Below are 23,272 nucleotides of genomic sequence, written 5' to 3' on the forward strand. Positions count from 1 at the left end.
CAGGGAGAGATCTCGTACTCCAGCGGAGTCGTCAGTCTCACTACCCTTGGTTCCAGTTCAGAGCCACCCTTCCACCTCCGCTGCAGCTCCGGCTTTGGACTCCAACGCTGGTCTGCTACAACAGGTGGGAGATCTGGTTGGGTCTCTGAAAAATAGCATGGAACAAATGATCTCTCGGTTGTCTGATAGAATTACTTCTCAGGACAACATCATAGCCGGACTGAGCCAAGCTCCTCTGACTTCTCCTCCACCTTTCAGCACAGGCGGAGCCCAACTTCCCCCGTATGACTCTCTACCTCCGTTCTCAATGAACAACCCGTAGGAGTAGCGTCATACGCCCCCTTCCAAGACGGACTAATCTCTATCCCGGAATGTGGAACTCGAAGGATTGAGGACGTCGAGTTCTACCCGGAAGGAACCTTCAGCCCCGTTATAGGCACGCCAGGCTCACAGCCGCAGCCATGACCTCGGGATGATAAAGTTCCAAAGGAGAACAGTCCTCTATTCACGTGACCAGGCTCAAAGAGAATGGCTCAGGTGCCTAGAGGACATGGATTGTTCTAATACGAAAATCCAACCCTTTAAAAGTCCGTTTACGATCTTTACCATGGAAGAGAGTACTCCGCTTCCTTTCCTGACAAAGATCGCGACGACTACTATTCCTGCAGCCCAGAAGGGGGACTCCATGCCTCAACTGAAGGAAGCAGATCCTACATCTCCGTTGCTTCCTTCAGCCGGTGAATTATGGGAAGATTTGCCTAACACCTTCTCAGCTGGCAAACTCAAACCAGACTGTGCTATGGAGCAGTTTGGTGAGAAGCTACCTAGGCTTCCAGATAGCCTTATTCAAGCGGAATTTGATGCCAAATCGCGATTAGCCAGGTCTATTAATTCCATGGCTATGACCGAGGTGGCTACCATTGCCTACGGGTCGGAACCGCTCTTCAAGCTTCTTACCAAATCTCTGACTCAAACGGTGCAGTCTGACATGTTTGAGTTCGCCACTGCTAGGACAAATTGTAGGAAACATGTCCTACAAGAGGCAACAATTCGGCACGAGCCGAATAAGTTGCTCATGTCAAGCATCTGGGGAGCAGACCTCTTCCCAGAAGCAATGGTTAAGGAGGTCCAGTCAGAGGCTACAAGATTGAACCAGAGCCTTAAAGACCGTTGGGGTCTTACGGCCAAGAGATGACAAGACCAAGCCGGTAAGGGTAAGGCTCAAAGGAAACCTAGACGTTTCCAGCCCTACCAGAAGAAGCAGCCACGCTTCTCTCAGCAAGTTCCAGCTGTTCCTTTAGTGCAAACAGCTCAACCTTCCACCTCAAAGGCTCAGTCACAGCCGATTTATGTGATCTCTCCTCAGCCTCAGCCCTCCACCTCTTATGCCCTCTCTCCGGCCTACAACCAGGTCTTCGAGGGTCAAGCCTCACAGAAATATGACCGCTCGGTAATGGAGGCAGAGGTAAGCGTTTCTTCCTTTCGTGGGAGAGGATCGGGAGGTCCCCTTTATAGGGGCAAAACACTTCAGAGGAGGCCGAGGAGAGTACCAGAACTAATGAGGAAATTCAGGTAGGAGGGAGGCTGTTTCACTTTCGCCACCGGTGGAACTTCAGCAAGTGGGCTCAGAGCAGTGTCTCAAAAGTGAATGGGTTGGAGCGGTTAGCGAACCCACCTCCATCCAGACCTTTCCGTCAACTTCCTTCCAAGGAATTGACAGAGTACGCGGAGGATCTCCTTCAGAAAGGAGCTATAGCGAGAGTCAAAAGATTAAAATTTCAAGGTCGCTTGTTCAGCGTGCCAAAGAAAGGCTCACAAAAAAGAAGGGTAATCTTAGACTTGTCCCGCTTAAACTTAGCCATTCGCTGCGACAAGTTCAAGATGCTCACGATCTCGCAGGTGCGGACCTTACTTCCCCGTGGGCCGTCACCACCTCTATCGATCTTACAGACGCTTACTATCATATCCCTATTGCAAGACACTTCCGTCCGTTATCTGGGCTTCAAGATAGGAGACCAGACTTCTCCTTCAAGGTAGTTCCTTTCGGGCTCAACGTAGCACCCAGGGTGTTCACGAAGCTGGCGGAAGTGGTAGTGCAACAACTCAGGTCACAAGGGATTATGGTAGTAGCGTATCTCGACGATTGGTTGATCTGGGCTTCAACAGTCGAGGAATGCAACCAGAGCAACACTGAAAGTGATTCAGTTCCTGGAATATCTAGGCTTCAAGATAAACAGGACCAAGTCAAGACTCACTCCAGAGTCAAACTTTCAGTGGCTGGGCATTCAATGGAATATATCCTCCCACTACTCTGTCGATTCCATCAACCAAAAGGAAGGAAATAGCGAAGTCAGTCAAGCAATTTGTAAGTCACAAACTGGCGTCAAGAAGGACTCAGGAAAGGATCCTGGGTTCGCTCCAGTTTGCTTCAGTGACGAACATCCTAATGAAAGCCAAACTGAAAGACCTAACCAGATCTGGCGCTCACGAGCAAATGTCAGGTCCAGGGACAAATTATCCTCAGTCCCTCTGATTCTAAAGAATCGACTCCGGCCTTGGGCGAAAGCAAGAATTGTCGGTGTCAGTACCCCTCCAAGTTCCCTCCACCAGGGATCACCATCCACACAGACGCGTCTTTAAGCGGTTGGGGAGGGTATTCCCAGTTCAAAAAGGTTCAAGGAACAAGTGGTCACCTCAGTTCCGTCAGTTCCATCATAAATAACTGTACTGGAAGCAACATGGCAGTGTTCTTGACTCTAAAAAGGTTACGTACCGCCAACGGTACTCCCACATCCCAAAGCTAGTCCTGGACAGCGCAGTGGTAGTACATTGTATAAACAGAGGAGGCTCCAAGTCACGTCATCTAAATCGTCATGGTAGCCATCTTCTCCCTGGCAGACAAGTTCAGTTGGCATCTCTCCTCACTCATATAGCTGGAGTGAGAAAACGTCATAGCAGATGCTCTATCCCGATCAGTGCCCCTAGAGTCGGAATGGTCACTGGACAACAGTTCGTTCCAATGGATCCTTCAGAGAGTTCCAGGTCTCAGGTGGATCTCTTCGCATCTCAAGCGAACCACAAACTCCCGTGTTATGTGGCCCCCAACCTGGACCCTCTGGCCTATGCCACGGACGCCCTGGCGCTAGACTGGAACAAACTGGGAGAAGATTTATGTCTTTCCTCCAGTGAATCTCTCATGAAAGTGTTAAACAAACTCAGGACATTCAAGGGTCAAGTGGCTCTAGTAGCCCCAGACTGGCCGAAGAGCAATTGGTATCCCCTAATTCTGGAACTGGGTCTTCGTCTCTTCGGATCCCCAATCCCAGGCTCTCCCAGTCAGTACAAACGAAGACTGTGTTCGCTTCCTCAGGGATTCTCAAAACCCTAACTTATGGATTTCATGAAGTTTGCAGCGAAAAGGGATGCGAATATTGACCCTCAGAATATTCTCTTCTTGGAATCCGATAAAAGGGATTCAAATTTTCTTTGAGACAGTATGATGCTGCTGTCAAAAAGTTAGCAATCTTCCTGAGAGAATCAGATATTAGAAATCATGACAATTAATTCAGCTATATCCTTTTTCAGATCCCTATTTGAAAAAGGTTTAGCAGCTAGCACGATTACGACAAACAAGTCAGCCTTGAAAAAGATATTTCAATTTGGATTTAACATAGACTTGACGGTATTCCTACTTCTCGTCCTATCCCAAGGCATGTGCTAGACTTAGACCTTTCTGTAAGGCCTACGTCAGTATCAGGTTCTTAAACGATGTTCTAAAACTGGCTTCAGAAACCGATAATGACACATGCTCGTTTATAATGCTCTTAAGAAAAACTCTATTTTTATTAAGCTTGGCTTCAGGAGCAAGAATTTCAGAACTGTCGGCTTTATCCAGAGATCCGGATCATATTCAATTCCTCCCCACGGGGGAAGTACTACTTTCTCCGGAACGTAGCTTTATAGCAAAGAATGAAGATCCTTTGATGAGGTGGGAACCTTGGAAGGTACTACCCTTCCACAAGATGTATCTCTTTGCCCAGTTTCAGCCTTACGAGCCTTTCTGTCCAGGACCTCCTCATCCTCATCGGGTCCCCTCTTTAAGAGGGAAAAAGTGGAACTTTATCTTTAAAAGGCATCAGGCAACAAATCCTGTACTTCATTAAACAAGCCAATCCTGACTCTTTCCCGAAAGCACATGATGTCAGGGCAGTAGCCACCTCAATTAACTATTTCCAACATATGAACTTCGATGAGTTGAAAAAGTATACTGGATGGAAATCGCCGACAGTGTTCAAACGTCATTACCTTAAGTCCTTGGAAGCTCTGAAATTTTCAGCAGTAGCAGCGGGTAACATAGTTTCCCCTGACTCTAATAATCTTTAGTAGAAGATCCAGTCCCTCCTTTCTACCTGCCATCACCCAACAGTTCGGTCTATTCCTGCCTTGTCATTTACAGTACTTGTGTCTTAGCTGCTTTTTATGATGATGTGGTGGGTGGTCCATTATTTTTTTGCTAGGACCACCTCACAGGTGATTACCGGATATTGATCTAATGGATGTTATCCCCTATTTTTATGCTAGGGGATACATCTTAATTGTAATGGTTACGGGTTTTGTATATTAAGTCATATACATTCCTTTATATATTATTGCTGTTGAATTTTGTTGGTTTGTTCATCTTATTATATTAACTTGACTCTGGAATTTTGATACATTTTTGCTTTACATGATAACCTTTTTTGATACATTTTAATCCATTTTTCTCCTGTATATATGTAAATTACCTTAAGTTAAGAAATATTATTAGAATTAAGTGTAATTTAAGCATATTTCTATTTTTGTATCACTGTGTATATGTATCCTTTTAGCAATTATATTCTTTTAATTTTATTTTATCTTTTATTTTGAGACCTATTTTATTTTATTTTATTAATTTTGTTTTACAATCTTGTGCTATTTCTCTGGTACGATTTCGCGCAGCGACACGAGCTGAGCCCAGAAAAGGGATTTTGTATTTCGTAAGGAAAAAATCTATTTCTGGGTCGATTGGCTCGTGTCGCCAGCGAAATCCCGCCCTACCCATCCCTTCGCCCAGATTGTCTGCTAACTTCAGGATGGCCACCAGAGGCGCAGCAGTCGGCAGCATGGGATGGAGTAGTAGTAGTACTTGCTGCCCACTCTGTGGGTCGGCTCCCCTCTTGGAGGGATTTTGTAGTGGGAGAATTCTATTGGCATTTGGCTCGTGGTAGTGGTCCTCACTCGCAATAGTGTTCATACCGACACCCTCTTGGAGGGTGAGCGAGTCAGTATACTGACCTTTCTTTATTTATTTATTCTCTGGTATGTGTTAGTACATTTACCCTAGAAATAATAGATTAAAGGATATTTCGCTGGCGACACGAGCAATCGCCCAGAAATAGATTTTTCCTTACGTCAAAAGGCCCTTTTTCTGGGCTCAGCTCGTGTCGCTTGCGCGAAATATCCTTTAATCTATTATTTCTAGGGTAAATGTACTAACACATACCAGAGAATAAATAAAATAAAGAAAAAGGTCAGTATAACTGACTCGCTCACCCTCTAGGAGGGTGTCGGTATGAACACTAGGCGAGTGAGACCACTACCACGAGCCAAATGCAATAGAAATCTCCCACTACAAAACCCTCCAAGAGGGGAGCCGTCCACAGAGAGAGCAGCTCGTACTACTACTACTCCATCCCATGCTTGCGACTGCTGCGCCTCTGTGGCCATCCTTTTCAGTTAGCTCACACGTTCACACGTGTTATTTTTCTCTCTGTGATTTTTGTGCCCTTTCTTCGGATTTTCGATAAGGAGCGTGCAGCTATTGCAGCAGCTAAGTTAAGTACTCAGTATTACGGTTAGCGAGTTTTTTGTCCGTCCCCGAGACAGTATTTGCCGTTTTGTTTTTTTTTTTTAGGTACAAATACGTTCTCGGGGGCTGGAAGCATGGCAGCATGGTCCTGCCGCATGTTGGGTTCGTTCTTGGTCTCCTACCTAGAACATCCCTTATTAGTTTACGCTCTATTTTGATTATCCGCGTCGTAGGTCTACTCAGGTTGTCATACATGTATGTATTTCACCTTATGTAGGCTTTTTCTATCCAGACCCTAGTTCAGGTTCTTAGTATCGGCCCCTGACTAGCTTTGAGTGGTAGACTCGCCTTCTGGCTAGTCGCCACACTCCTGGATTTTTTCTCCTGCTTTTTACCTTCTTTCTTTCATTTTTATTAATATATATTTATATGTTTTGTCACTGTGAGGTTAGTTAGCGTCTGGCTTAGCCTAGGTCCCGGCTCGTAGAGCCTGTCTACCGTTGATCAGTCGGTCGTGCTTCCACATAGCTTCTCTCTGATCAGTTGGTTTAGCCCTATGGGCCTATATGCTACCGCTTTTCAGTTCAGGTTGCTTCCCGATAGCTTCTCTCTGATCAGTTGGTTGGCCTAGGCTTGGTTACCGTATCTTAGTTTACCGCCTCGTGGTCACTACGTGATGCACGAGTCAGCCAGACTCCTGCCAGTCCCCCTCCCCCCCCCCCTCTCCCGCTCTCCCTCCATAAGTCGGGTTGGGGGTGGGTCGGTCTGTCCCTTGCTCGCCCCGCATGCCCGAGCCTGGCTCCCCCTCTCCACCTCACCGGAGGGGACCTGGGAGTCCGACAGTCCCTGACTGGTTCCGACCTCTCCGCTTCTCGGCTCGGCCGGGTGGTACGTTGCCCTGGCCTCCACCCCCCCTCCGGTTACTTCCTTGCCGCTCCGGGCTAGCTCGAGTCTGTATGTCATCTCGCCCTTCCCTCCTTACTAGAGCTCCTCCCTATCGGAGCCCTGGTATCCAGCGGAAGGGTATAGTCCACCGTAGTTGGACCGGAGCATACAGTAGGTCTTTACTAACCGTACCGTATTGCTGAGTTACTACACTCCGCTTCACTGGACCTAGTCCGGTTCATTGCATGACATTGCATGTAGGTTTAAGTTATCTTCAAGTTTATCTTAAGTTTCTTAAACCATCCCTACCCCTCCCTTTCATTTTACCGAATCTCTCCGGGATTATAGCCTATTCAGGCAATGCAGGGAGGGGTTATGCCCAAAATTTTTTCCGAGCTCCGGCATGTAACGGAGTTCTTTGTCCTTAGTCTGTAAGTGTTCCCCCTTTAAGATACTCATGTGTCTTCCCACTTACAGGCCACCAACTGTGAGCATCCGGGATGTTCCGCTACACTTCAGGACTCCCTGTGGACACCGAAGTTTGCCGGGTCCCATGCTCCATGCGCGACTCCGCACGGGGACAATCCAGGTCTGGTACCCATGAGACGTGTACCATATGTTACGATCTGGTGAGCCAGCTTTTGGAAGGCGTAAGTATTATTCCATCTCCGCATGCTGCTCCGCTTCTTTTAGTACTTAAGTTTACGTTATTTACTTTAACTTAAGCATCTAGTTTAAGTTATATTCTAAGTTTTAGTTTTAAGTGATTCTTAAATCTAAAATATACCCTCTCTTACAGGCTCCGGCAGTAAGAGATACGGCATTGGCTACCCTGCGGGCCTGGGTCGGAGGTTTTGGCAAGAACGCCGCCAAGGGTCAGCCCTACATACTGGAGAAGCGATTAGCTCTGTTAATCTTTCCCGGAGGCAAGGCGACTGGGTTACGTCGACCCGGTAGAGGCGGACCCCTCTATTGCCTTTATCCAACAACAACTGGCGGCCTCCTTAACAGAACAAGACCAGGATATCTCCACGGATGTCGCAACCCTGATATAAATGGTTGAACCTATGGTAGGTATAGACGAGCCTGGTTGGGCCGAGGTTAAGAGTAATGCAGGTAACCCAAGGGTCTCCCTTGGGAGTGACTGTTTCTTCTACCCCTGCAACCTCTCCATCCTTCCAAGGCTTTACGGGTGATGAGTTATATACCTCCAGAGGCTTCGGTTAGACTAGATCAAGTCCAAACATATGACTTGACTAAGACGTCATCGTCTTCGAAGAAGACGTCCTCGTCTTCTTCCTCGCGCAAGTCTCCGGCTCGTAATCCCGGCCCAGACAGGTCTAAAGGGTCTAGCTCCGGCTCAAAGTCCTCAAAGAGTAAACCTAAGGAGAAATCCCGCACCCCGGCAGTATCACCAGTTCCACTACCTTTGGTGCCTATTCAGAGTCTCCCCTCCACCTCCGCAGCAGCTCCGGCTTTGGACACAATGCTGGCCTGTTGCAACAGGTGGGCGACCTAGTGGGCTCCCTTAAGACGAGTATGGAACATATGATATCCCGCCTGTCGGACAGGATCACTCTCAGGACACTATTATAGCCGGTCTAAGAGAAGCCCCTCTTGCCTCTCCCTCAACCTCCAACACTAGCGGATCTCAGCTTCCCCCGCATGACTCGCTGCCCGCTTTCCTCCATGAACAATCCTTGGAGAGTAGCATCATACGCCCCCTTCCAAGATGGTCTCATCTCCATACCTTGGTTTTAGTTTGGAACTCGAAGAATAGAGGGACTTCGAGTTCTACCCGGAAGGCCTACAGCCTCCCTTCATAGGCTACGCTAGGCTCACGCCTTCGGCTATGGTTAGGGATGACAGGGTACCAAAGGAGACAGTCCTCTATTCTCGAGACCAGGCCTCAGCGAGAATGGCTCAGATGTTTAGAGGACATGGACTGTTCGAACACCAAGATCCAACCATTCAAAAGTCCCTTTACCATTTTCACGATGGACGAGAGTACCCCGCTCCCTTTTCCTAACCAAGATAGCTAGGTCGACCATCTCAGCAGCTCAGAAAGGGGAACCCATGCCTCAGTTAAAAGAAGCAGACCCCACATCTCCGTTGCTCCCTTCAATTGGAGAATTGTGGGAAGACTTGCCTAATACTTTCACAGCTGGCAAACTCAAACCTGACTGTGCTATGGAGCAGTTTGGTGAAAAGCTGCCCAGGCTCCCTGATAGTCTTATTCAAGCGGAATTTGACTCGAAAACACGACTAGCCAGGTCAATCAACCTGATGGCTATGTCTGAGGTAGCAACCATGGCTTATGGTTCAGAACCAATTTTTAAGCTTATGACCAAAGCCCTGACTCAAACGGTGCAGTCAGATATGTTCGAGTTTGCCACTGCCAGAACGAATTGTAGGAAGCATGTCCTGCTAGAGGCAACCATTCGTCATGAACCGAATAGGTTACTCTCATTCTAACATCTGGGGCGCAGATCTCTTCCCAGAGGCTATGGTAAAGGAAGTCCAGGCAGAGGCTACGAGGTTGAACCAGAGCCTTAAGGACCGTTGGGGTCTTACGGCTAGGAGAAGGCAAGACCTGACACCAAAAGGCAAGGGGCAAAGGAAACCCAGACGTTTCCAGCCTTACCAAAAGAAGCAACCGCGCTTCCCTCAACAAGTTCTACAGTGCCAGTTAGTGCAGACAGCCCAGCCTCCACGTCTAAAGGTCAATCACAGCCTATTTATGTGATATCCCCTCAGCCTCAGCCCTCCACCTCATACGCCATCTCTCCAGCCTTACAATCAAGCCTTCGAGAGTCAAGCTTCTCAGAAGTATGACCGCTCGAACAAGGGAGGCAGAGGTAAGCGGTCCTTTCGTGGGAGAGGATCGGGAGGCCCCTTCAATAGGGGAAAGCACTTCAGAGGAGGTCGAGGGGGTTACCAGAACCAATGAAGAACTTCAGGTAGGAGGGAGGCTGTTTCACTTTCGCCACCGGTGGAACTTCAGCCAGTGGGCTCAGAGCATAGTGTCAAAAGGGCTGGGTTGGAGCTGGTTGACGAACCCACCTCCAGCCAGACCTTTCCGTCAACTTCCTTCCAAGGAATTGACAGAGTACGCAGAGGACCTCCTTCAGAAAGGAGCTATAGTCAAAGTCAAAAGGTTAAAATTTCAAGGTCGCTTGTTCAGCGTTCCAAAGAAAGGCTCAAACAAAAGAAGGGTAATCTTAGACTTGTCCCGCTTAAAACTTAGCCATCCGCTGCGACAAGTTCAAGATGCTCACGATCTCACAGGTGCGGACCTTACTTCCCCGTGGGGCCGTCACCACCTCTATCGATCATTACAGGACGCCTACTATCATATCCCTATTGCAAGACACTTCCGTCCGTATCTGGGATTCAAAGATAGGAGATCAGACGTTCTCCTTCAAGGTAGTCCCGTTCGGGCTCAACGTGGCACCCAGGGTGTTTCACGAAGCTAGCGGAAGTAGTAGTGCAACAGCTCAGAGCTCAAGGGATTATGGTAGTAGCGTATCTCGACGATTGGTTGATCTGGGCCCCATCAGTCGAAGAATGCAACAACAAGGCCACACTGAAAGTGATCCAATTCCTAGAATATCTAGGATTCAAGATAAACAGATCCAAATCAAGACTCACTCCAGAGTCAAAAAACTTTCAGTGGCTAGGCATTCAATGGAATCTATCCTCACACACTCTGTCGATTCCATCCACCAAAAGGAAAGAAATAGCGAAGTCAGTCAAGCAATTTCTAAGTCACAAACTAGCATCCAGGAGAGCTCAGGAAAGGATCCTCGGCTCTCTCCAGTTTGCTTCAGTAACGAACATCTTAATGAAAGCCAAACTAAAAGATCTAACCAGGATCTGGCGCTCACGAGCAATGTCAGGTTCCAGGGTGGACAAGCTATCCTCAGTGCCTCTGATTCTAAAGAACCGGCTTCTCCGTGGGCAAAAGTCAGAATCTGTCAGTGTCAGTTCCTCTTCAGTTCCCTCCACCAGGATCAACCATCCACACAGACGCGTCCTTAAGCGGGCTGGGGAGGGTACTCCCAAGTCAAAAAAGGTTCAAGGAATTTGGTCACCCCAGTTCCGTCAGTTCCATATAAACGTAACTGGAGGCAATGGCAGTTTTCTTGACTCTGAAAAGATTACGCCCACCAAGGTACTCCCACATAAAGCTAGTCTTGGACAGCGCAGTGGTAGTACTTATTGCATAAACAGAGGAGGCTCCAAGTCGCGTCATCTAAACCACGTCATGATAGCCATCTTCTCCCTGGCAGACAAATTCAGTTGGCATCTTTCCTCCACCCACATAGCTGGAGTGAGAAACGTCATAGCAGACGCCCTATCCCGATCAGTACCCCTAGAGTCGGAATGGTCTCTAGACGAGGAGTTCGTTCCAATGGATCCTTCAAAGAGTCCCAGGGCTACAGGTGGATCTCTTCGCATCACAAGCAAACCACAAACTACGTGTTATGTAGCCCCCAACCTGGACCCTCTGGCTTACGCCACGGACGCCTGGCTCTGGATGGAACAACTGGGAGAAGATTTACGTCTTCCCTCCAGTGAATCTCCTTATGAAGGTATTAGACAAACTCAGGACATTCAGGGGTCAAGTGGCTCTAGTAGCCCCAGACTGGCCGAAGAGCAATTGGTACCCCATGATGTCTGGAACTGGGCCTTCGTCCCCTTCGGATCCCCAGTCCCAAGCTCTCCCAGTCAGTACAAACGAAAAGACTGTGTTCGCTTCCTCAGGGATTCTCAAAACCCTAACTTTATGGATTTCATGAAGTTTGCGGCAAAAAGAGATGCGAATATTGACCCTCAGAATATTCTTTTTCCTGGAATCCGATAAAAGGATTCAACTTTGAGGCATATGATGCTGCCGTCAAAAAGTTAGCAATCTTCCTGAGGGAGTCAGATATCAGATTCATGACAGTTAATTCTGCTATATCCTTTTTCAGATCTTTATTTGAAAAGGGTTAGCAGCTAGCACTATTACGACAAACAAGTCAGCATTTTCAAATTGAAAAAGATATTTCAATTTGGATTTAACATAGACTTGACAGATACCTATTTCTCGTCTATTCCTAAAGCACTGTGCTAGACTTAGGCCCTCTGTCAGGCCTACGTCAGTTTCATGGTTCTTAAACGATGTTCTAAAAACTGGCTTCCGAAACCGATAATGACACATGCTCGTTTATGATGCTCCTAGGAAAACTCTGTTTTTATTAAGCCTAGCTTCAGGAGCAAGAATTTCAGAACTGTCGGCTTTATCCAGAGATCCGGATCATGTTCAATTCCTTCCCACAGGGGAAGTGCTACTTTCTCCGGAACGTAGTTTTTTAGCAAAGAATGAAGATCCTTTGATGAGGTGGGAACCTTGGAAGGTATTACCCCTTCCGCAAGATGTTTCCCTTTGTCCAGTTTCAACCTTACGAGCCTTTCTATCCAGGACCTCCTCTTCCATCGGGGCCCCTCTTAGGAGGGAAAAAAGGTGGGTACTTTATCCACTAAAGGCATCAGGCAACAAATCCTGTACTTTATCAAACAAGCCAATCCTGACTCCTTTCCAAAAGCACATGATGTCAGGGCAGTAGCCACCTCAATTAATTACTTCCAGCATATGAATTTTGATGAGATTTTAAAGAAGTATACCGGATGGAAATCGCCGACAGTGTTCAAACGTCACTACCTTAAGTCCTTGGAAGCTCTGAAAATTCCCAGCAGTAGCAGCGGGTAACATAGTTTTCCCCTGACTCTAGTTAGATTATAGTAGAAGATTCAGTCCTCCATTTCTACCTGCCTCACCCACCGCAGTTCGTCTATTCCTACCTTGTTCATTAGCTTAGCATTCACCTTGTGTCTTAGCTGCTTTATGATTATATAGTGTCCTTTTGTCTGGTTAGGGACACACACAGCTGATTACCATACTGATCTCATAGATGTTATCCCCTTATTTTTATGCTAGGGGATACATCATATTACAATGGTTACGGTTTTGTATATTAAGTCATATACATTCCTGAGATATATATTTTTGTGATTGATCAATATTTATAGTAACTTTATATAATTGCTATTTCTATTTTGATACATGTTGTTACACAGATTTATTATGATAGGTAATATCATTTTACCTATTTGTATATATGTAATTACCTTATATTATTAACATAATTAGTTTTTAAGGTAATTTAAGCATAATTCTGATTTTGTTTTGTTTTACTGTGTATTTGTATCTTTTTAGCAATTATATTCATTCATTTATTTGTATCTTTTATTGAGACCTATTTTGTTTTATTATATTCTGTTTACTTTCTTTACAATCTTGTTGGCTGTTTCTTGGTACGATTTCGCGCAAGCGACACGAGCTGAGCCCAGAAAAAAGGATTTTGACGTAAGGAAAAATCTATTTCTGGGCGATTGGCTCGTGTCGCCAGCGAAATACCCCCCCTACCCGTCCCTTCGCTCAAGATTGTCTGCTAACTTCAGGATGGCCACCGAGGCGCAGCAGTCGCAAGCATGGGGATGGAGTAGTAGTAGTACGAGCTGCTCTCTCTGTGGGACGGCTCCCCTCTTGGAGGGTTTTGTAGTGGGAGATTTCTATTGGCATTTGGCTCGTGGTAGTGGTCTCACTCGCCCTAGTGTTCATACCGACTCCCCTAGAGGGTGAGCGAGTCAGTTATACTGACCTTTTTCTTTATTTTATTTTATTTTTCTCTGGTATGTGTTAGTACATTTACCCTAGAAATAATAGATTAAAGATATTTCGCTGGCGACACGAGCCAATCGCCCAGAAATAGATTTTTCCTTACGTCAAAAGTCCATTTTTATTAGTACATCTTTTCGCCTTTTAACGTTAGGATGAGACATGTATTCATCCAAAATTTATCCTTATGCTTTGGAAATTACCAAGGTGAACTTTGGAGGTTTGTCCTATGTTTCTTTTGGTAATTCCTCATCTTTGTCCTTTCGCTGGCAATCGGACAAAGATAGAAGAGGGGGAGTGAGGTGTTGGTGTTTAAGGGATATCTTCTCATTTTGGAGGGCAGTGCCCTTGGATGTACAAGGAGTATCCTTATTACTTTAAATCATATTTTCTTTCTTTTACAGGTTAGCAGTGGTGATAGTTGATTACAGCAGTAGATGGTTGGATATCTCTTCGTGTTGGTTATCCTAACCTTGGAATTGTACCTGTGACTCGTAGCATGCTGTGATATTGGTCCTTGAGTGTGTGCACTGTTCCTCTGCTGGAAATCATATTCATTTACTGCTGCTATCCTGGAGTTTCGTCACTGACAAAGCCTTTGCCGTGCCAAACTCCCTGTTATTATTAACTCTATTCCTGCTGGTAAATGTACCTCATCCTGTAGAAGAAGTCTTGCAGAATTTGGAGAAGTCAAAGAGGAAGAGAGCTCGTCAAGTGTCATCATCTTCCTCTTCAAAAACATCATATTTTTCATCAGCCTCTACCCCTGCAACTTCTAAGGCTCCCTGCCAAAGAAGGAGAAGATAGTCTCCCTCCTAAGAGGTCTCATCACGGGACTTCTAAGGGTCTGCCTCCTCAAACTGAGGAGGCAGTTGGGCCTTCCGCGAAGGAATGGGAACCGTCACGCTCTCATTAGGTCCTAGCGTGTCAGGAACTGTAGAAGCGCAAACTTCGGTTCGCACTTCTGCTGCTAGTCCTAGACGTTCTGCCCCTAAGACTAGTTCCGTGTCGGGCACATGTAAATCTTTGGATCCGGTTGCATCCAGAGTCGGTGATGCTGAGTCCGCTCACCATCATGACGGGCACGGAGTGGAAGAAAGGAGTGAGTCACTCAGGTGACTCACACCTTGCCAGTGTTTAGTCTTGCAGTGATTGCTCGGTTCCCAGGGTTGAAGTGATGGTCCCACGGGACCGTGCACGCAGAGACGTATGGCTCCCCCATTCAGTCCTCTTGAGAGATTTCGGCCTTGACGAGGACTTGGACACGTCGGAGGATGATACTGGCTCTCTCCTGTCAGGTGCATGCTCATCCCCACCAGACAACGGTCAGGTTCACGTGACCAACCGGTCTCGGTGGCGATGAACGTTTCGCCTGCCGTGCGAGAGTTTCGTAACCCTTCTTGGGAAAGCGTTTTCTCCAGACGATAACGATTGCCTAGACTCTCGTCAATGCCATCACCGCAAGTTGATGGCTGCCCGTGACTCGCTTCTCCTGCTAATTCCTCACCTATTACCTCTACTTCCTATATGGCTATGCCGGGAGGGGCGAGGTGAATAGTGGGGATCCTGCTGAGTGCTCTCCGTAGGTTTTAGCGTTAGGGGACTACGTTCCTGGAGGGACCTTAGGGTCCTACCGGACGTACGTCCACATCGTTGATTAAGAATCTTATGTCAATAAGATCCTTTGGACGGATTTCAGTTCGCAGTCCCCTATGGGTTCTTGCATTTTGGGAGCCACGGTTGTATATCTTATTGAATTGTACTCTCATTCCAGTCTTAAATGCTTGCATTTAGAATTGGTTCTTATGCCCATTCCTCCTCGATTTCTATGGGAGTTGAGGAGGGGCCCCACCCCGATGATCGTTTGACGAAATTTGAGGGTCTCACCAAGTGATTAAAATTCTTATGAATTTCTAGCACTCTCCGAGTGTTTTGGTCTTCTACGATCTGCAAACACTTGCGTGAGACGAGAATTCCTGATAATTGTTACTACAATACCCAGGAATCTCGCTGAAGGCTCAAATTCCTTGGAATTTCTGGCATTCTCAGAGTGTTTTGGTTTTTCTGTAATTTCCAAACACTCGGGCGAGACAGACATTCCCGGTAATTGTTATTACGAAAATCTGGAGTCTCGCTAAGCCATTAAATTCCTTGCAATTTCTAGCATTCGCTGAGTGATTTGGTTTCCTGCGATTTCCAAACACTCATGCAACAGGCATTCCCAATGATTATTACAATAATCGGGAGTCTCGCCGAGTGCCTGGATCCCTTGGTTTTGTTGGTGCTCGCCAAGTGCTCGGCTTCATCATATTGCCGAGTACCAGGGCGAGAAAAGGCTTGCCCGATTATTGTCATACAAGAGTCGTGTTTTTCTCGCAAAGCATGGGAATTCTTATGAATTCTAACACTCCCCGAGTGCTCACTATTACGAGTGCTTGGATGGCGAGACGAGTCTTTACCAGTACATACAGATGAGTCTGCTCCTCAGTCAGGTTTGGAGTTATATAGAGTTTGGAACTGCATGCAACACCTTCTGGGTGAATGGTCAAGTACCGTCCTTGTGTATTGGACCTTAGGGTCCAAACTCGTAGAACAGTAGACACAGAATCCCCCTTATTCTTCTTCTCGGAGCTTTAGCCTCGAAGGAGAACAGTTAATTGGGAAGAAGTGATATTTCTTCGTTGACTATAACCACTCATAATTATGTAGTGGTGATCTGCTCAGCTCACTTGGCTCAGCTGGACCAGACAGCTCTAACAAATGAACTCTGCTCTTGATCGGTGTGGTTCCTTTCTGTGTTGCAGCGAGCTTTCACAAGGTCATCGTCTTTCGTCTTTGTCATCTGACAACTCCTAACCTCCCTCTTCAAAGGGTTCCACGTCCTAAGAAGAGGAAGGTATTCTCTGTCCCTTAAGAAGTCTCACATCGAGACTTCTAAGGGTCTGCATCCTTTCCATGGAGAGGAAGTAATTGGCTGTCTCTTCGGCTCACCTGCTCCTTCTGGAGCGGGAACCTGGATGCCATCCACAAAATATAGTGTCTCGGGAGCCCCAGGAGTTTGAACCAAGGTTTGTTCTCCTGTCTGGTTCCAAGGGCTCTGCTCATGGAACCGGGACTGCGTTGGGTATACCGTGTACGGGTCTCTCCGAGTGTACAACCCCCAAGGGGGGTCGTACATCCACAGTCAGTGATAGGTAGTCTTCTCTCCATCACGATAGTGGCACCGTACGAGAGAAGGAACGTGGCTCGAACACACCTGTAAAAGCCAGGAATGGCTATTCTGCTAGTGCCAAGATCGATGTCGCTGTCCCTCGGGACAAGGCATCTGAAAGACATAGGAAGAGGTCCTCTGTGTAGTCCTTTTCGTGAGGTTCGATCACGGAGAAGATAGATGCGTAGCAAGACGTGGCAAGTTCTCACCAGCTTTTATGGCATTTAACTCCAGTCAACTTTTGCTCATGTTCGCACGGACGAAACGGTTGTAGGAAATGAATGTTTCGTTTAACAGAGTGAGAAAACATCCGCAAGTTCAGGGAAGAGCGGGCAAGAACAGTCAATCTTCCTCTCCTTTTTCCCTCTACTTCCTGGTTATACCAGAATGAGCAAGGAAATAGGAGGAATTCTATGGAGTCTACTCCTCAGAGTTCAAACCCAAGGGACTGATTTTGGTTCAAATCTTAGGATCTTACCGAACATACGCCATTCTGCTCAGGATGGATAGCACCGAGAGAGTTGAATACCTCTCCAGTGCTACTGTTTTGGGAACAACCAGTTCGGCTTGAACTAGTCATCTTCGGTATCCTGTTATCACCGTAGAAGTCTCCCTTTGGGAAAACTTCACCTTTGCTCTCTTCATGAGAGAAGGAAGGAGGTCTGCTTCCAGTCTTTATTCTTGTCCCTCGAATGAAGAATTAGGTTGGAGTGTGATTTACAGAAACCTACAAATATATACTAGTATATTTCTCTCGCAACATGCTTCTGTTATCAGCTGCATTGTCTGAATATTTGCCGCACATCTATAAGTTAATTCTTCTGGTATGTGACCGAGACGAATAGTACCTTCTCTTAATTAACCTGAAACTCAGGAGAGCCTTTCGGGTCTCCCAAGATTTACCAGTTTTGGTTTTGAGATACCTAATGGTATTGTTTCCCAACAACACCACAGCATTTGTATTATCACCAAACAAGAGGGATTTCTTCCCTCCCATTTCAGTTAAAATGTAGATGCTCAAGTGTATCTTTTTTTGCACTCAATGGTTCTAGCCGAACTCATTCCTTCATGGAATGCACTACAGGCAACCCAGTACGACAAGTCGAGTGAGTGTTATAGGGCTCTGTCTCTCCGAGATTCTTTTTGGGTTTGGTATTGTTTCTCCTCGGTCGAGGATTAACTACCAATTCGAAGCTCTCTGCCCAGCAATCACAGACTTACACCGTCTGGTCGGGCGATTGATGCGGTAAGCTTACACATAGAGCTTCCTTTCTATTTTTCTTAGCAGAATCATAGAAGCAATCCTGCTCCTTCCTCTACCAAGGGGAGGAAGGAGACTGGCAATAATGCAAACCCTTCCCAGAACTTTGCATTAATGCCTCCTACTCTAAAATATTCTTCCCAGTCCATTTTCGGATGAGTTACGATTCCTCACTCATTTCGAAAAGGCCCAGAAGTCTGACTCTTGATCATGCAGCTCCTATACTCTGATCAAGTTGTCAGAGGCAGGGCACTCCTCCTCGCTCTTACGACCAGGAAGAATACCCCAGGTGTGCAGAACTCCAGTCAGTTCTAGAGGCTCACTCACATTCCTCCCACCAATTAGTGAGTCTTCCCGATGTAAAGGACTAATTGTTTTTATATCGTGTAGGAACAAATCACAATTTTTGAAAGTAGATTGTATTTTTCCTAACTATACAAACCTGGGGTCCTTTACATTTATGCCCACTTCATGCCACCCCTCAATCTGAACCCGCGCCAAAAGGCAAAGTGGAGTGTTTACATTTGGGCAGGCGGGCCTACCCGCCTACCAGACGGTAGTTACTGCCTAATCACCTTGTTCAAGAATTTAATGGCCGTAATTCCAGCTATGCTGAAAGTAATTTCTTATGTAAAGGACCTCAGGTTTGTATAGTTAGGAAAAATACAATTTACTTTCAAAAATTGTAATTTTACTCTAAGGGAAAAAGAAAATGGCATCCCATGAATTAGGGGTAACGTTAGTATACGTACAAAAATGGATATGTATGTACATAGTAGTTACTGTAACTATTTTTACGCCAACCAGTTATTTCTTTTTTAAGGGTAATGTGTTAAACTAATTTTTAAATGAAATTATAGTAACTTTAATTTCATTTAAAACTTAGCTTAATACTTAGGGAACATGATTAGGGTCATATTTAGTGTTCAAATTCTAGAAGCAAGCATTTATTAGCATTTTTAGAGACAGCGCCAAACTTATGCAAAACTTCCCCTCGTGTGAGGGGGTGTCTGGAACCTAACCTTGCGTAAGTTCAGGGTATTACTGTATTCCTAATTCCATCATAGGAAAAACTGTCTGGCTCTTAATATTTCATTGTTTCTACACAATATACAAACCTTTTGCTTTTACATAAGAAATATGCTTCAGTGCAGCTGGAAACGGCTGTTTAACTTTTAAACAAGGTGGTTAGGTAGTTAACTACTGAGTGCCGAGCGGGAGTTGCGTTCACATGACTGGTAAGCATTCACTTTGCTTTCGGCCGCCAAGCTATGACAAACTGTTCATGTACCCTTTGCGTCTCCTGCCATCTCGCTTTGTTTAGTTCATTTCTGTTGGATTGTCGCTTATTTGTTTCTTTGGTATGTATATCCATGCTTGTTTGTGTAATTGTGAATTTACATCATGCAAATAAGCCTGTCGAGCACAAGGCTAGTACCCAGTGTGTCTGCCCCAGTGCTGCCTCTAGACCATGTAACCATTACCACTCTTCCCTGGATGTTGAACCTCGTGTCCTCTGCACAAGTTGCAGAGAGCATGACTGTAACCTTGATTCTGTTGGTGACAAGTGCCGTGCCATGGGTGAGGTTCTTGCAGAGGAGGGAATACAAGAAGGCGGACTATCTGCAAGGCATGGAGCGAAGGAAGACTGCCAACCTTAACCCAACTTGTCTTTCAGGTGCGGAGGAGAACGAGGAAAAGTCAGGAGACTTAGCACTCTCGGTTGTTCCCTCATTGCATGGCTTGTTGAGTCACCTACGGGCCTCCCATGTCCCTGTGATGGCCCCAGTAACTCACTCCACTGTGACAGTGACTGCATCAACTGTTACGATGTCCGTTTGGCTTTGTCGTCGACAATTGTGACCCTTGCTGTAATGGACAACACATCACCTCATACCCCTGCTATGGCCTACTGTTGTGGACCACAACCCGGTCCTGCAGGTTCTTTAAAATCAAACAGAATGGGACTGGAATGACTGACAGCAGTTGTGACAAACAGGAGGAAGGAGCTAAACAAAACCAAAAAAATAACCTTAACATGAATTTATTATACTATACAGAATGTACAGCCAAGTCAGGTTCTGAAACATACCCAATTAAATAAAAAGATTAAACTTCAAGAATAAGAGTCAATAAAATTAAAATTGCTCAAAACAACCATTGAACAATACGCAATACTAGAGCAATAAACAGGCAGCATAAAAACTAACATAAACAAGCAGCATAACAAATATAAAGACAAGCAGCACAAAACATAATACAAAAGCAGTATGATTAATAATACTAAATACACAGGCAGCAAAATTAACCCTTAAACGCCAAGCCGGTATTTCCAAAAGTGTCTCCTGTATGCCGTCGCCGTTCGTGAGTGAGTGGCGAAGGGGTAAATTTTTTTGTTTTTTTCAAAAAATCACAGCATGCTTCATTTTCAAGATTAAGAGTTCTTTTCTGGCTCCTTTTTTTGTCATTGCCTGAAGTTTAGTATGCAACCATCAGAAATGAAAAAAATATCATTATTATATATAAATATTGGAATATAAGAGCGCAAAAATTTTTTTTCATATACAACTGTATATAAAAGCGCAAAAAAAATGTTCATATATAATTGTATATAAATCACGCTGTGAGCAAAACGTTAAAGCTAATGAGTTAATTATTTTTTCGTTGTTTTAAAAATTCACCATAAATCAAAATATTGTGTAGAGACTTCCTGATTGTTGCAAAATGAAGGTAATGATTGAATATTACTAGACTGTAAGTGTTGTAGCTTACAATTACAGGTTTCGACCATATCGGTCGAGTTAAATTTTTTCTGTTTATCGTGATTTATATGAAAATATTTCAAAACTGATAAAAGCTACAACCATAGGTTGTTTTTTGTTGTATTCTACATGAAATTTTGCACATATTCATATATAAGACTTTAAGTAACGGCTAATATAAAATGGTGCAAACATTACGACAATCAGATGAAAAAATTTCTGATTTTTTCAGAAGAGTTACCGCGTGGACATAAGGAAAAGGAAAAAGTTTTTTTCATAAATTCACCATAAATCGAAATATTGTGCCAGAGACTTCCAATTTGTTGTAAAATGAAGGTGAATGATTGAATATTACGAGAATATAAGAGTTTTAGCTTACAATTGCGTTTTTTTACCATTTCGGTCGAGTCAAAGTTGACCAAAGGTTGAAATTTTGGCACTTATCATTATTTATATGAAAATATTTCAGAACTGATAAAAGCTACAACTATGGGTTGTTTTTTGTTGTATTCTACATGAAATTGCGCACATTTTCACATATAAAACTTTATGTAACGGCTAATATAAAGCTGTGCAAACATTACGAAATCGATGAAAATATTTCTGATTTTTTCAGAAGAGTTACCGTGCAGACGTAAGGAAAAAGTTTTTTTTCATAAATTCACCATAAATCGAAATACTGTGCTAGAGACTTCCAATTTTTTGCAAAATAAAGGTAAATGATTGAGTATTACTAGAATGTAAGAGTTTTAGCTTAAATTGCAGTTTTCGACCATTTTGGTTGAATCAAAGTTGACCAAAGGTTGAAATTTTGGCACTTATCATTATTTATTTGAAGATATTTCAAAACTGATAAAAGCTACAACCAACGGTTGTTTTTTTGTTGTATTCTACATGAAATTGCGCACATTTCCATATGTAAAACTTTATGTAAACGGCTAATATAAAACGGTGCAAACATTACGACAATCGGACGTAAAAATTTCTGATTTTTTCAGAAGAGTTACCGAGCGGACATAAGGAAAAAGTTTTTTTCATAAATTCACCATAAATCGAAATATTGTGCTAGAGACTTCCAATTTGTTGTAAAATGAAGGTGAATGATTGAATATTACGAGAGTACAAGAGTTTTAGCTTACAATTGCATTTTTTGACCATTTCTGTAGGGTCAAAGTTGACAGAAGGTTGAAATTTTGGCACTTTTTGTTATTTATATGAAAATATTTCAAAACTGTTAAGAGCTACAACCGTAGGTTGTTTTTTTGTTGTATTCTACATTAAATTGCGCACATTTTCATATATAAAACTCTATGTAATGGCTAATATAAAATGGTGCAAAAATTATGTCAAAGTGATGAAATAATTTTTGAGATGTGTCGCTGATGCTTTTTATTGCGAGAAGAGAGAAATTCGTGCTTGCGCGCCTAGGTAACGATTGTAAACAAAACAACAGCTTGATCCGTGAACTCCAAGCATCCCTCAAGGTGTGTGATTCAAAAGTTTTTGCTAAGTAGGCCTGGCCTATAACTATTTTTCCGCGAATTTGAAAAAAAAAATTTTTTGCGTCGACGTTTCGTACGTCAATTAGGCACCCAACAGACAATTCTCGTCGACGTTTAATACGTCCAATCGGCATTTAAGTGTTAATACAAAAACACAGACAATCTCAGTAGAGATGTCGAGACAGTCACCGCTCTCGACGAGGATGAAAAACACAGACAATTACCATGAAGCCATCGAAACAGCAACTAGTACCTGCGGGACAGGAACAAGTCCACCAAACAGATGACCAGGCCTGTGTCGTCGAGACAGCATGTTTGCTGTCAAACAGGAATCAATCCTATCAACAGGATAAAACGGTTATGTCATCTGAACATCCTCCTGCTGCCACAGCCAACAGGTAAATATTAATACCTCCCGTTCATCCAAAAATACTCTGTGCTGCTATGCTGCCGAGACTGACTCTCTCCCACTGTGAACCCGGCTTCCGCTGTCAGAGACAGAACTACAGATGAAAACTTCCCCACAAAGAAAACCACGATTAGGTAAGGAGGCAACAGCCCACCAAGGGAAAAAGCAGCAAACGGTTGTTCCTATTTGAATAAATGCTAAACGTCAGACCTACCCTGTGGCTTTCCTCTCCTGTAGGGACTTCGGGTTCCAATAGGACAGGGAAATGTGCTCGGTCCCTCTCATCTGTCTCAATCTCCTGGGATTATACCAGGAGGCATGAGCTGGACGGAAGGGTCTGCGATTTGGATATTTCACCCCCAACATAGCCCTACCAGAAAGGCTTATGTTCTGGGTTTGGTCCTTGGATTGACCTGGTTGTATGCCCTGGAAGGACTCATGGATCTTTTCACTTGGGACTCAGACACCCTAAGATACAGAGGACCTTTGCAGAGATCGTGGGGCTGATCCATCAGTACAGCGATCTCGGGGAAGGGTCTATGGCTATATCCGTGGATCATCTATCTCAACTCAGAGCTTACTGGGGCCAAAGAAAGAACCCAAGGCTTTTGTGGACTTGCCATGGTCCACACTTACTGACGGGGTTTTGGAGCAAGTGAACTCTTTGGTATCTGTGCAGGAAGGTTCT

Source organism: Macrobrachium nipponense, chromosome 47 (assembly GCF_015104395.2).
Source record: "Macrobrachium nipponense isolate FS-2020 chromosome 47, ASM1510439v2, whole genome shotgun sequence".
NCBI lineage: Eukaryota > Metazoa > Arthropoda > Malacostraca > Decapoda > Palaemonidae > Macrobrachium > Macrobrachium nipponense.